The sequence below is a fragment of the Lepus europaeus genome, chromosome 16 (genome assembly GCF_033115175.1).
Source record: "Lepus europaeus isolate LE1 chromosome 16, mLepTim1.pri, whole genome shotgun sequence".
NCBI lineage: Eukaryota > Metazoa > Chordata > Mammalia > Lagomorpha > Leporidae > Lepus > Lepus europaeus.
This window is the reverse complement of record NC_084842.1, coordinates 49,713,928-49,724,975: the sequence shown is the minus strand read 5'-3', so window position 1 is coordinate 49,724,975 and position 11,048 is coordinate 49,713,928.

The window sequence follows — 11,048 nt, the reverse complement described above, 5'->3', positions numbered from 1 at the left end:
CCAGCTCCGCCGGGCCTTGTGGAGACGAGCCGCCTCGGTGCCTTGGCCGTGTGGCTGCAGGTGCCTCGGAGACGATCCTCATTGGCCAGCGCTGCACTGCCTGCACACTGACATCCAGCCAGACCTCAAGAACTCTCTTCCCCCACCCAGTCCTCCCCTCCAGCCAGCTGCCCCCGGGCTGTACACTGGAAGTCCCGGTGCCGGGCAGGGGGGCTCCCCGTGATAGGAGCCTCTTTCCCCCTTCTGTCTTTAAACTTCTGAGTGCCTGCAGACAGTAGACTGTTAGGATTCAGTAATAACTACTTTCAGGGCCGATGTTGTGGTGTTACAAGTTAAGCCACTGCTGACAACATGGTCCCAGCTGCTCTACTTTCTTTCTTTCTTTCTTTCTTTTTTTTTACAGGCAGTGAGAGAGAGAGACAGAGAGAAAGGTCTTCCTTCTGTTGGTTCACCTCCAAATGGCCGCTATGGCCCACGCACTGTGCCGATCCAAAGCCAGGAGCCAGGTGCTTCTCCTGGTCTCCCATGCCGGTGCAGGGACCAAGCACTTGGGCCATCCTCCACTGCCTTCCCACGCCACAGCAGAGACCTGGACTGGAAGAGGAGCAACCGGGACAGAACCGGCACCCCAACCGAGACTAGAACCCGGGGTGCCGGTGCCGCAGGCGGAGGATTAGCCTAGTGAGCTGCTCTACTTTCAATCCAGCTCCCTACTAATGCACCTGGGAAGGTGGAGGAATATGGCCCAAGGGTTTGGGTCCCTGCCACCGACATAGGAGACCCAGATGGTGTTCCTAGTTACTGGCTTTAGCCTGGCCCAGGCCCAGCCACTGTAGCCTTTTGGTGAGGGAACCAGCAGATGGAAGATCCCTCTCTCTCTCTCTCTCCCTCCCTCCCTCTCTCTCTGTCATTCTGCCTTTCAAATTAAAATAAATCTTTAGGGGCTAGGGCTGGGGCTCAGCTGGTTAACGCCCTGGCCTGAAGTGCAGGCGTCCCATATGGGCATTGGTTTGAGACTGGGCTGCTCCACTTCTGATCCAGCTCTCTGCTATGGCTTGGGATAGAAGTAGAAGATGGCCCAAGTCCTTGGGCCCCTGCACCCCCGTGGGAGACCTGGAAGAAGCTCCTGGCTTCTGGCTCCAGATCGGCACAGCTCCAGCTGTTGCGGCCAATTTTGGAGTGAACCATCAGATGGAAGACTTCTCTCTGTAACTCTGACTTTCAAGTAAATAATAAAATAAATCTTCAAAAAAAAAATAAATAAATCATTAAAAAATATTTTCACAACTATATCTGCTATAATAAATGTTTTTATAAAGTCTGATATCTAAGATTTAAATTACCACCTAAATTTTGTGTTTTTTATTTAAAGATTTATTGATTTATTTGAAAGTCAGAGTTACAAAGAGAGAGAGAGAGAGAGAGAGAGAGAGAGAGGTCTTCCATCTGTGGGTTCACTTCCCAGATGGCTGCAATAGCCAGGGCTGGGTCAGGCTGAAGTGAAGAGCCAAGAGCTTCTTCCAGGTCTCCCACATGGGTGCCGGGGCCCAAGAACTTGGGCCGCCTTCCACTGCTCTCCCAGGCCATAGCAGAGAGCTGGATCAGAAGTGGAGCTGTGGGGACATGAACTGGCCCCCTTGTGCAACGCCAGTGTCATAAGCGGTGGCCTCCAGCACCTGAGTTTTAAAAGTATCACTGAGATGCCCCTAGCAAATTCATTTGTTAAATCCCCTCAAGCCATGCACATAACATGGACTCCGCACTAAACTTCAAAAGAAGAGAATAAATGGCAGGGCCAGTGCTGTGGCATAGCGGGTAAAACCTGTGGCGCCAGAATCCCACATGGGCACCAGTTCAAGTCCCGGTTGCTCCACTTTTGATCCAGCTCTCTGCTAATGCCCTGGGTAAGCAGTAGAAGATGGCCCAAGTAGTTGGGCCCCTGCACCCATGTGGAAGACCCGGAAGGAGCTCCTGGCTCCTGGCTTAGACCTGGTGGCCATTTGGGGAGTGAACCAGCAGATGGAAGATCTCTCTCTATCTCTCTCTCTCTCTTTTTCTCTCTCTCCCTTTCTCTCCCTCTCTGTAACTGTGACTTGCAAACAAATAAACCTCAAAAAAAAAAAAAAAAGCGGAATTAAATGGCATTGGGAAGCGTGTGCTCCTTCCGTCTTGATAAAAATGAATCTGGAGCCCAAGCTCTGCCGAGGTCCAGACAGAAAACCTGCATCTGCATGGAGCGTCTCAAAGCCGGCGACAAGGAACCGCGGGGCCTGCGAGCAAGGGGGTCTTTCCATCTTCCCAGAACCGCGCACCGCCCTGGGTGAGTGCTGGCAGCGGGTCGCGGCTTCAGTCAGGCAAAGCGTCAGCTGGAGACTGCACATTCCCAGGCCCCTGACGTTCAACAAAGCTCTCATTTGTTCCTCCCGACTTCCTGCTCACCAGCCTCTGCCCTGGAGGGTCCCCGGTCCCACCCACTGCCCACCCCCCCCTCCCAGCGGTGGGCACTCCCCCAACAAGACCCTGTGGCGCCAGCCTGGGGAGAGCAGACAGAGCACAGGCCCTGGCCACCCCTCCGCCTCCTCCCACCAGCCCGGCCCTTAACTGGCACCAAAACCGATGACTTCATCCGCGGGTCCAGCTGCTATCAGCTGGCCCGGCCTCCAGGGCCAGGAGCGAGTGAGAGTGCCGAGGCGGGGGCCAGCCGGGGCTCTGCAAAGTGTCAGCCGCAGCCTTCAAGCCTTTTCCCAGAGCCCCTTCTGCCCAGGCCAGCACTGCCCCTGCACGTGGCCACTCCCCCAGGCTAACCGCCATCCTCCCCTGCACTGCCCTGGGGCACACAGCAGCTGCCAACGGAGGACAGCAGGCGTCTCCCCCACAGTCCACCCCTTCCTTCCTTCCTTCATTCATTCTGTCCTCGTGAAAGCTCTCCGTCCCCGCCACAGTTGCTTCCTACTGGACACAGGACTGGCAGCACCGTGTCCCCTCAGGTGCCCAGCGTGCGGGTCCTCGGCTCACTTCCTGCAGGCTGACGTGTGACTACAGGGAGCAAGGGGGAGACCGGCTCACGTGGGCACTGGCCCAGGGAGAGAGCTGGGTCCTGCCGGCTCCTATCACTGCTCTGGTGGGTCTGCTGCTGGTCTTTTTGTCAGTCAGGTCCAGTGCAAAATGGGGTTCGTGTTGTCACCCCCAACAGGACAGATGCTGGAGTGAGAGACCCGGCCTCTCTAGACCTCGGTTATTTCATCTGTAAGTTGGGGGAGGGGTATAACTGTTGCTATCTCAGAGCGCTGTTGCAGGATGCAGGTGGATTAACAAATGCCTACCATGCCCAGCCTGTGTTGGCACTGAATGTACCATGAGCTGTTTTTGCCCATCGAGTCTGTCTGGCGGCGGTGATCTCTCTGACATGGAGGTCGGGGTCAGGGGCTCGGCCTCTGCCGGGCTTCCTCAGCCTGCACCTGTTTGACCGCCCTGCCCTTTTGGTGCTCAAATGAGGACCCTGGGACCTTCAAGGCTGCCCTGGGCTTCCACCCAAGGGGCCATGGTGTGTCCTGAATCAGAACAGGACACACTGGAACTGCCAGCCTCCAGCACTTCACTACCACTGGCTTCAGGAATCCTTCGATGAAGGAGTGGGCTTTGTCCAGTGTCAGCAGAGAGCCCTGGTGTGCCTGTCCCGCACCCCGGAGCAGGGGGGTGCCAATGACAGGGAGTGCGCGCCCCCAACGTTAAGTGCAGTGCCTGCCCTGTACCACCCAACAGCTGCTTCCCGCACGTCTCCGCGGTGCCGGCCAGAGCCCTCCATGAAGCCCTGGACTCTTAGTGCCTCTCTCGGCCCACAGTCGCCCCCAGGATGGGCAGGGCCTCCGCTTATGTCCTCTCACGATGTGGCCCCAGTGGCCAGGGAGAAGCCAGGAACTGGAAGAGCTTGGACATGGCTTCTTGTCACATTTCACACTCACAGATTCAACACTCACATTGACACCCATCACCAAATACAGACTTCTGAGGCCTTAACTGCTTTTTTTAAAAAAAAATACCATTTGCCATTTTTTTTAAAAAAAAGATCTATTTTATTTATTTGAAAGGCAGAAAGAAAGAGAGAGAGAAAATGAAGGAGAATCTTCCACCTGCCCATGTACTCCCCAAATGGCCCCAAAAGCCAGGGCTGGGCCAAGCCAAAGCCAGGAGCCTGGAACTCCATCTGGGTCTCCCATGTGGATGCAGGGGCCCAAGCACTTGGGCCATATTCCCAGCTTTCCCACGTGCTTTAGCAGGGAGCTGGATCAGAAGAGGAGCGGGTAGGACTTGAACTGGTGCCCGTAAGGGATGCAGTATCACAGGCAGCAGCTTAACCCCCGGCACCACACTGGCCTGGCTTCCTGTGTCTTCATGAGGCTTTCCCTCCCCATTCCTTAACTTTCACACACGTTGCTGCCCCCCAACACCTCCGTGTGCTCCAAGAGTGCGTTCTCATCTCCACCTCCTGCTTCAGAGCACTAAGAACAGGAGAGCCCACAGCCTGCTCCAGGCCATACGGCTTGTTCCGGAGTTGGAGCCAGACCTGCTGGCTGCACCCTGGATGGCAGCCCCGTGTCCATCGGGCCGGGCTGCTCCAAGGCTGGAGGTTCGCCCTCTCTCTGCAGGAGATGCTGGACAGGGCACAGGCAGCGAGGCCTGAGAGCCGCGGGTGGGGTGAGGACGGTGCAGCGCCTCCCGCCGTGCCTGCCGAGGACCTGCCACTTACGTCCCAGACAGCAAGACCCTCCAGGCCCAGTCTTCGTCGGAGACCACGTTAAATGCTAAGAATGGGTACTGGCACGAGTGTCGGTCAGCGGGGACTGCCTCGCCTTGCTGAAGCAACCTTTTTAGAAGGGAAATGGACTCCACCGTCCAAAGGCCTTGAAAACCTTGGCCACCAAGTGCTCCCGGCCATCCTCCTCGACCCTTCCCACTCATTCCCAGCCTCACATCTCGCTCAGACTTCTCAACCCAACTCCAGTCCCTGGCTCCACACCTCAGCCTCACTCCTGCCTCTGCCTCTGCTCTTTGTGTTGGACGTTGAACCCTAAATTGGTTGCGGAATTTTGGCTGGGACCCTCCTCTCTGACTCTCCCCAGGGCAGGCAGTCTCTGGTAGGATGCATCAGTGTCTCACCCTCTCGCCACTGCGGTGGGGAGCAGCCCGGCCTGGTTCCCATGGACACGGCCTGTGGCCAGGATGCTAGATCTCTACTCCTGAGACCACCGATCCTGCACTTCCTGGCCTTGCAGCCTGGGCCAGTCATTTAACCCACGCTGCGCTTCCCCATCCTCCTCGGGGACAGACGCGAGGAGCTCTGTCCTGCAGCCTTCCAGTGGTGAGGATGGAGTGAGCTCGTCCGGTGGGCGACCCCCACACTCTGGGCAGTCCCAGCCCTACCAGCAGAGTCTCCCCTGCACCAGATACAGGAACAAGGAACAGCCTGCTCCCGGCCTCGGGTCAGGGCAGAACTGCCCACCTCCCAGAGGGAGCAAGGGCCCCTCCCTCCATGGCTGGTCCCCTGTGTGCCGTCCCCAGAAGAAGGGACTTCATATGGATTTCAACAGTGACTAGATCCACAGGACCAAGACCTTAAACGTCACACATGGCAGCGAGGCCCCCATGGGGGGTGTGGCCCGCAATTATAATGCTGGAAGGGGTCTGGAAGCTCCAGCAGCCCAGGGAGCCTTAGAGGGCAGGAATGAGCCTTACTGTTCTTTGTATTCTCAGGGACTAGCAGGGTTGGATGCAGTGGGGGGACAGGGGGTGGAGGGAGCAGAGCAGGGAGAGGGGGACCTGTTCCAGGCGCCATTCTGTCTCCATGAATGGGAGAAAGAGAGGAAGGAGGCGTGCAGCCTCACGGTCCATCCACTGCCAACAGCAGCTTTGCCACCCTCCCTTCCTGGCACAAGGCCTCGGGGCGCCTGTGGTTGTCCGAATTCAAACCCCCACACCCTCCCCTCCGTGATGCCGGCCACCAGGGGCCAGGTGCAGCCTGCGACCAACCGTGCTGGAGTCAAGGCTCACCCCCCACCCCGCAGGCCATCACTGTTCACACATCTGGTCCACTCAGAGCCACGCACCCCCTCTGGGGCTAGGCTGGGCTTCTACAGAGGGTGGGGAGACGGGGGCTGGGGGGAGCCTGTCGGGCTGGGTGGTATTGTCCAGGCAGCAGAGACCACTTATCTGGGACGCCCACACAGGGAAGTGAGATAGTCTGGCGGCACTTTTCCCACTAATACTCTTATCTTGACTGGGAAACAGGCCGGGCTTGCATGTTAAGACGTGTGTGTGTGTGATTTCACCAACTCCTCTGTGTGTCTCCCTGGGTGTTTTTCGTCGCGTGACTTCTGACCGTGTGGACTTACGTTTGTGTCAGTGCAGGTCCTGGATCAGATGCAGCAGTCTGAGATGTACGTGTGTGTGACGGGTTGTCAGGGAAGCAGGCAGCACGTGGGGCGACGGTGGGTGGGGGTCCTACAGGGGAAAAAACCTTTACAAATGGAAAACCACCAGTTCTGAGGAACAGATGAAGAGGGGGCCACTTCACACATTGATCATGAGTGTGTGTGTTGGGAGAGCAACCTGCAAACATTAATGTTGAAATGTGTACTGAGTCTTCTCCTCACTGATGAGTCCACTCTGTATCTAGCCAAGAGGAATCCCGCACCCAGACACAGAGGCAGGTCAAGGATGTTCACCGTAGAATTGTTTGTAGTAGCAAAATATCAATAGACCTGGCAGGGGTTAAATACATTATAAAATGGCTTATCGACACTCTGGAAAATCATCTATCAACTAGAATGAACCAAAACAAAACAAAAAAGAAAACTTCATGCCAAAATGAAAAGATCCCTCCAAATAGATAAGGTGAAAGACAACCACGGGATACATACAGGAGACACCATAAAAGCAGCAGAAAAGGGGAAACTGCAGAGAGAATCCTCTTAGGATGAGAAACGCGAGAGACTGCCCTTTGTCTCGTCAAAGGACGGGAGGCGAGGATCCGGGTATCTATCAGGCTCATTGGCTGAGGGCTGCCGCGGGAAGTGTTAACCCCAGAGCACCGCAGGCTTGGGAACAACCTTTTCTGTTATGGTGAAGTCCACACAGCATGCAACTGAGCCCCTTAAGCATCCGTAAGTGACAGCCCCGTGACCATCTGTCGTGTATTTAGGCATAGTTGCCTCATTGTACCGCCGTCACCACCTCCCGCTTCTGTAACTTTTCCCTCATCCGCCCTGAAACTCCACCCATTAAACAGTAACTCCCATTCCACTCGTCCCCACTCCCTGGGAACCACATTTTACTTTCTGTCCATGATTTCACTACTCTGGGTGCCTCATGCAGGCAGAATCATGGCCCCACGGGAGTCCCTGTGGAGGCTTTGAAGAAGGAGTTTTTAATCTTGGCTCGGAATCAATTGAGGATTTTCTTTTTTTTTAATCACAAAACACAGATCAATTACATTCAAACCTCGGCATAAAAACTGAGTTTATTTTTCAAAATTACTTAATACATAAACAATAGTATAAAACATGCATGGGATATGTAACAAAATCATGATGTGGGGCTGGCGCTTGGGCCCAGTTAAGACAGCATTTGGAACCCTCGCATCCCATATCAGAGTGCCCGTTGGAGTTCCAGCTCTGCTTCTGATTCCAGCGTCCTGCTGATATGCACCCTGGGAGGCAGCAGTGATAGCTTCACTATCTGGGTCCCTGCCACCCTGTGGGAGACCTGGCTTGAATTCCTGGCTACTGGCTTTGTCCTAGCCCAGCCCTGGCTGGTGAGTATTTGGGGAGTGAACCAGCAGCTAGAAGACCTCTGCTGTTTCTGCCTGTCTTTCTGTGTCTCTCTGACTTTCAATAAATAAATACTTTAAATCTATATAGTATACACTAAATAATAAAATATAATAATTCTTGTCATCCTTATAAACAGAAAAACAGACTCCAATGTGACCGACCACTTGTAAGTTTTAATAGATGTTACTACTCTGCCATATTGGCTTAAGATCTCTTTAAAGAAAAAACAAATAACTACAAACACAGCTCCAGTCCTTATCGAGTCCCCATCTTCACCCAATCCAGCAGTAATTACTAACTGTAAGCTGCACTTATGACTTGCAAGAATTTGGGTACTATTCCTCCATGTGCACATATTCATAAATGGCAAGCAGAATTACATGAACTTAAAACTTTTACACACATTAAATTGCATTAGAATGAAGGGACCAGCAGGCTGTGCACCCACATGCAGCACTCGAAGACTCCAGTAGATGTCGCTAGAGTCCCAGTTGGCAAGGGAGCCGCTGGGGAGTCCCCCTAGGAAGGGTAACTCTTTTGTGGTTTGGGACTATCCACCTGTAAGATGCAGGCAAAGTTTTCAAAGCTTAAAGCAACACTGGAGGGGCAGGCGTTTGGTATAGCTGACAAGACACCTGTGTCCCATGTCGGAGTGTCTGGGTTCGGCACCTGCCGTTGACTCCTGACTCCAGCTTCTTGCTGATAAGGCAGCAAGGACTGCTCACGTGGTTGGGCACCTGCCATCCACACGACAGACCTAGACCGAGTTCCCAGCTCCTGCCTTGGACCCTGCCCAGTCCTGGCTGCTGTGGGCATTTGGGGAATGAGGCAGCAAACAGAAGATCTCTGTCTCATCTATTTCTCTCTCTCTCTCATCTCTATCTCTTTGTTTCTGCCTCTCAAATAAAAAGTAAAAGAAAATTTAAAAAGCAACCCTGGAAATTATACTTTTTTTTCCAATCCTTTCCCTAGAGGGAAGGCGCATGTGGAGAAAGGCACAGAGCAAAGAAAACCGCACTCCAGATCCAGCTGGAACTAACCAGCTGTGTGTACCTGGGCAGGCCAGTGCGCTCTCAGGCTCTCCCCTGAGAACCAGGGAGCTGGGGCTGGTACAGGGACAGCGCATCACTGCACAGAACAACCACCTGTGCCCTTCGACTGCTGCTCCCTGGAGTCTGCTCTGGGCAGAGAAAGAAAAGATTTCATAATGGACAAGCAACGGAAAGGAACAAGAGCAAAAGCGGCCGCACACACACCTCCAGTCTGCTGTGGGCGGGAGACCATCTCTGATGGCTTCTCAGCTCTAAACCCAGCCACCCCACCCCTGAGCCCCCTGGGATCACAGCCCACGGCCATGAGCATCATCCCATGTTGGTGGCACACAGGTGTTACTTTTAAGGTGGGTGTGGCTTATCTGCAGGTGCGGGAAGGCTTAGAGAGAGCTCAAAGGTGGCCCATCCGGGCTGTCGAGTGCAGGCTGAGCCGTCTCATCAGGCTTCTGCTGGTGCTGTGATCAACCTCAGCTTTGCCGCCAGGAGACCAGCCCCAGGCCACCACAGGGCCCTGCACTCGCACACAGCCCTGCTTCCCTAACCGGCTAATGTTTGCCAGCAGGTACGGCCAAGTTGGTGTAAAAGGAAAAAGTGCAGAGAAGGAAGTACTGGCTGGATAGGGTGCCCGGACTTCACCGAGACCCGTGTCTTCCACGAGACATCCATGCACCCCACTAACTGTTCAGAAGCAGGGCTATGGGCTGGTGTGGATGGCCGAAGGCCTGGAGGCTCTGCTCCCCCCCACAAACTCCAGGAGGCTCCGAGCTGGCCCTGCGGTCCGAGCTAATGTGGCCCCAGCAGCCTCCCTGGCCACCCCTCCCCCAGACCCCTCCCCGCGAGCTGCCCTCTCTCTGGCCTCGGGCCCGGAGGAGGCACGAAGAGGCCGTGGGAGTTTGGCTACCATTATCCGGCCCTTATCACCACCACCGTCCAGGCTGACACGGAGCCCTCTTAGTTCAATGACTAGGGGCTGGCCTGAGGTCGCGCCTGTCTCCAGAGAGCCAGCGCTATCTAGGTGACCCGTGGAAACCTTGGCATGAGCTCATGGGTTCTGACGACAGAGAGGATCCGGCCGTATCGCGGCCCCCGGCCCCGCCCCCCGCGTCTGGCCCCAGCCCGGTGAAGGCTCCACCATTACTCACTGAAATAGCAACACTGATAACCGCAGCAGACAGAAATACATTGATGAATTTCCATTCAGAAAAGCCCCTCCTCCTGGCCTCCCCTTCAGGCGGTGCGCTTGTTGGACAGTCAGCCCTTCCCAGACATCCCCCGCCCCCAGCCCTCGGCCACTGCCCTACACCCTTACAAAAGTGTCCAGAGGATTCAGAAGAAAGGCACTTTCTCCTTAGCTAAGAAAATGCCTTGGGGTCGGCGCTGTGGCATAGTGGGTAACGCCGGCACCACATATGGCACCGGTTTGAGTCCTGGCTGTTCCACTTCTGATCCAGCTCTCTGCTAAGGCCTGGGAAAGCAGCAGAGGATGGTCCAGGCGCTTGGGGCCCTGCACCAGCGTGGGTAACCCAGATGGAGTTCCAGGCTCCTGGCTTCAGATCAGCTCAGCTCCAACCAATGTGGCCATTTGGGAAGTGAACCAGCGGATAAAGACCTCTCTCTCTCTCTCTCTCTCTCTCTCTCTCTCTCTCGCCCTGCCCTGCCTCTGCCTCTCTGTAACTCTGCCTTTCAAATGAATAAATAAATCTTTAAAAAAGAAAGAAAAGAAAATGCCCTTAGCACAGGAACCTTGCTTTATTCATCCGTATGTTCCACAGCCTGACGGCCCCTGACAAGCAGTAGTCTCGCAGCATACATGGACCAAGGGGCTGGATTGCGTGGAGTTGACAGAACCCAAGACTGGGAAGCAGGTCCCCTGTGGGTTTGGCCTTGCGGTGGCTCCTGAGGGACTTGGCTGGGTTACTCCCCTCTCTCCGGTCCCCTTAGAGTCCTTTTGTAAGTCTTCAATCTTTGTCTATTAGCGGCAACATGCAGTGCACTCACATTTAATGTAGTCGTAGCCTTGTTTCAGCTTATATCTACCACTGCTGTGGTTGTCTGTGTCCTGCCTCTTCTGTTTGCTATTCTTTCTCTTCTGGTCATCACTTAATTTGATTGATTTGTCATTCCACTTTTCCCTCTACTAATTTGGAAAGTATACACCCTAGTTTTG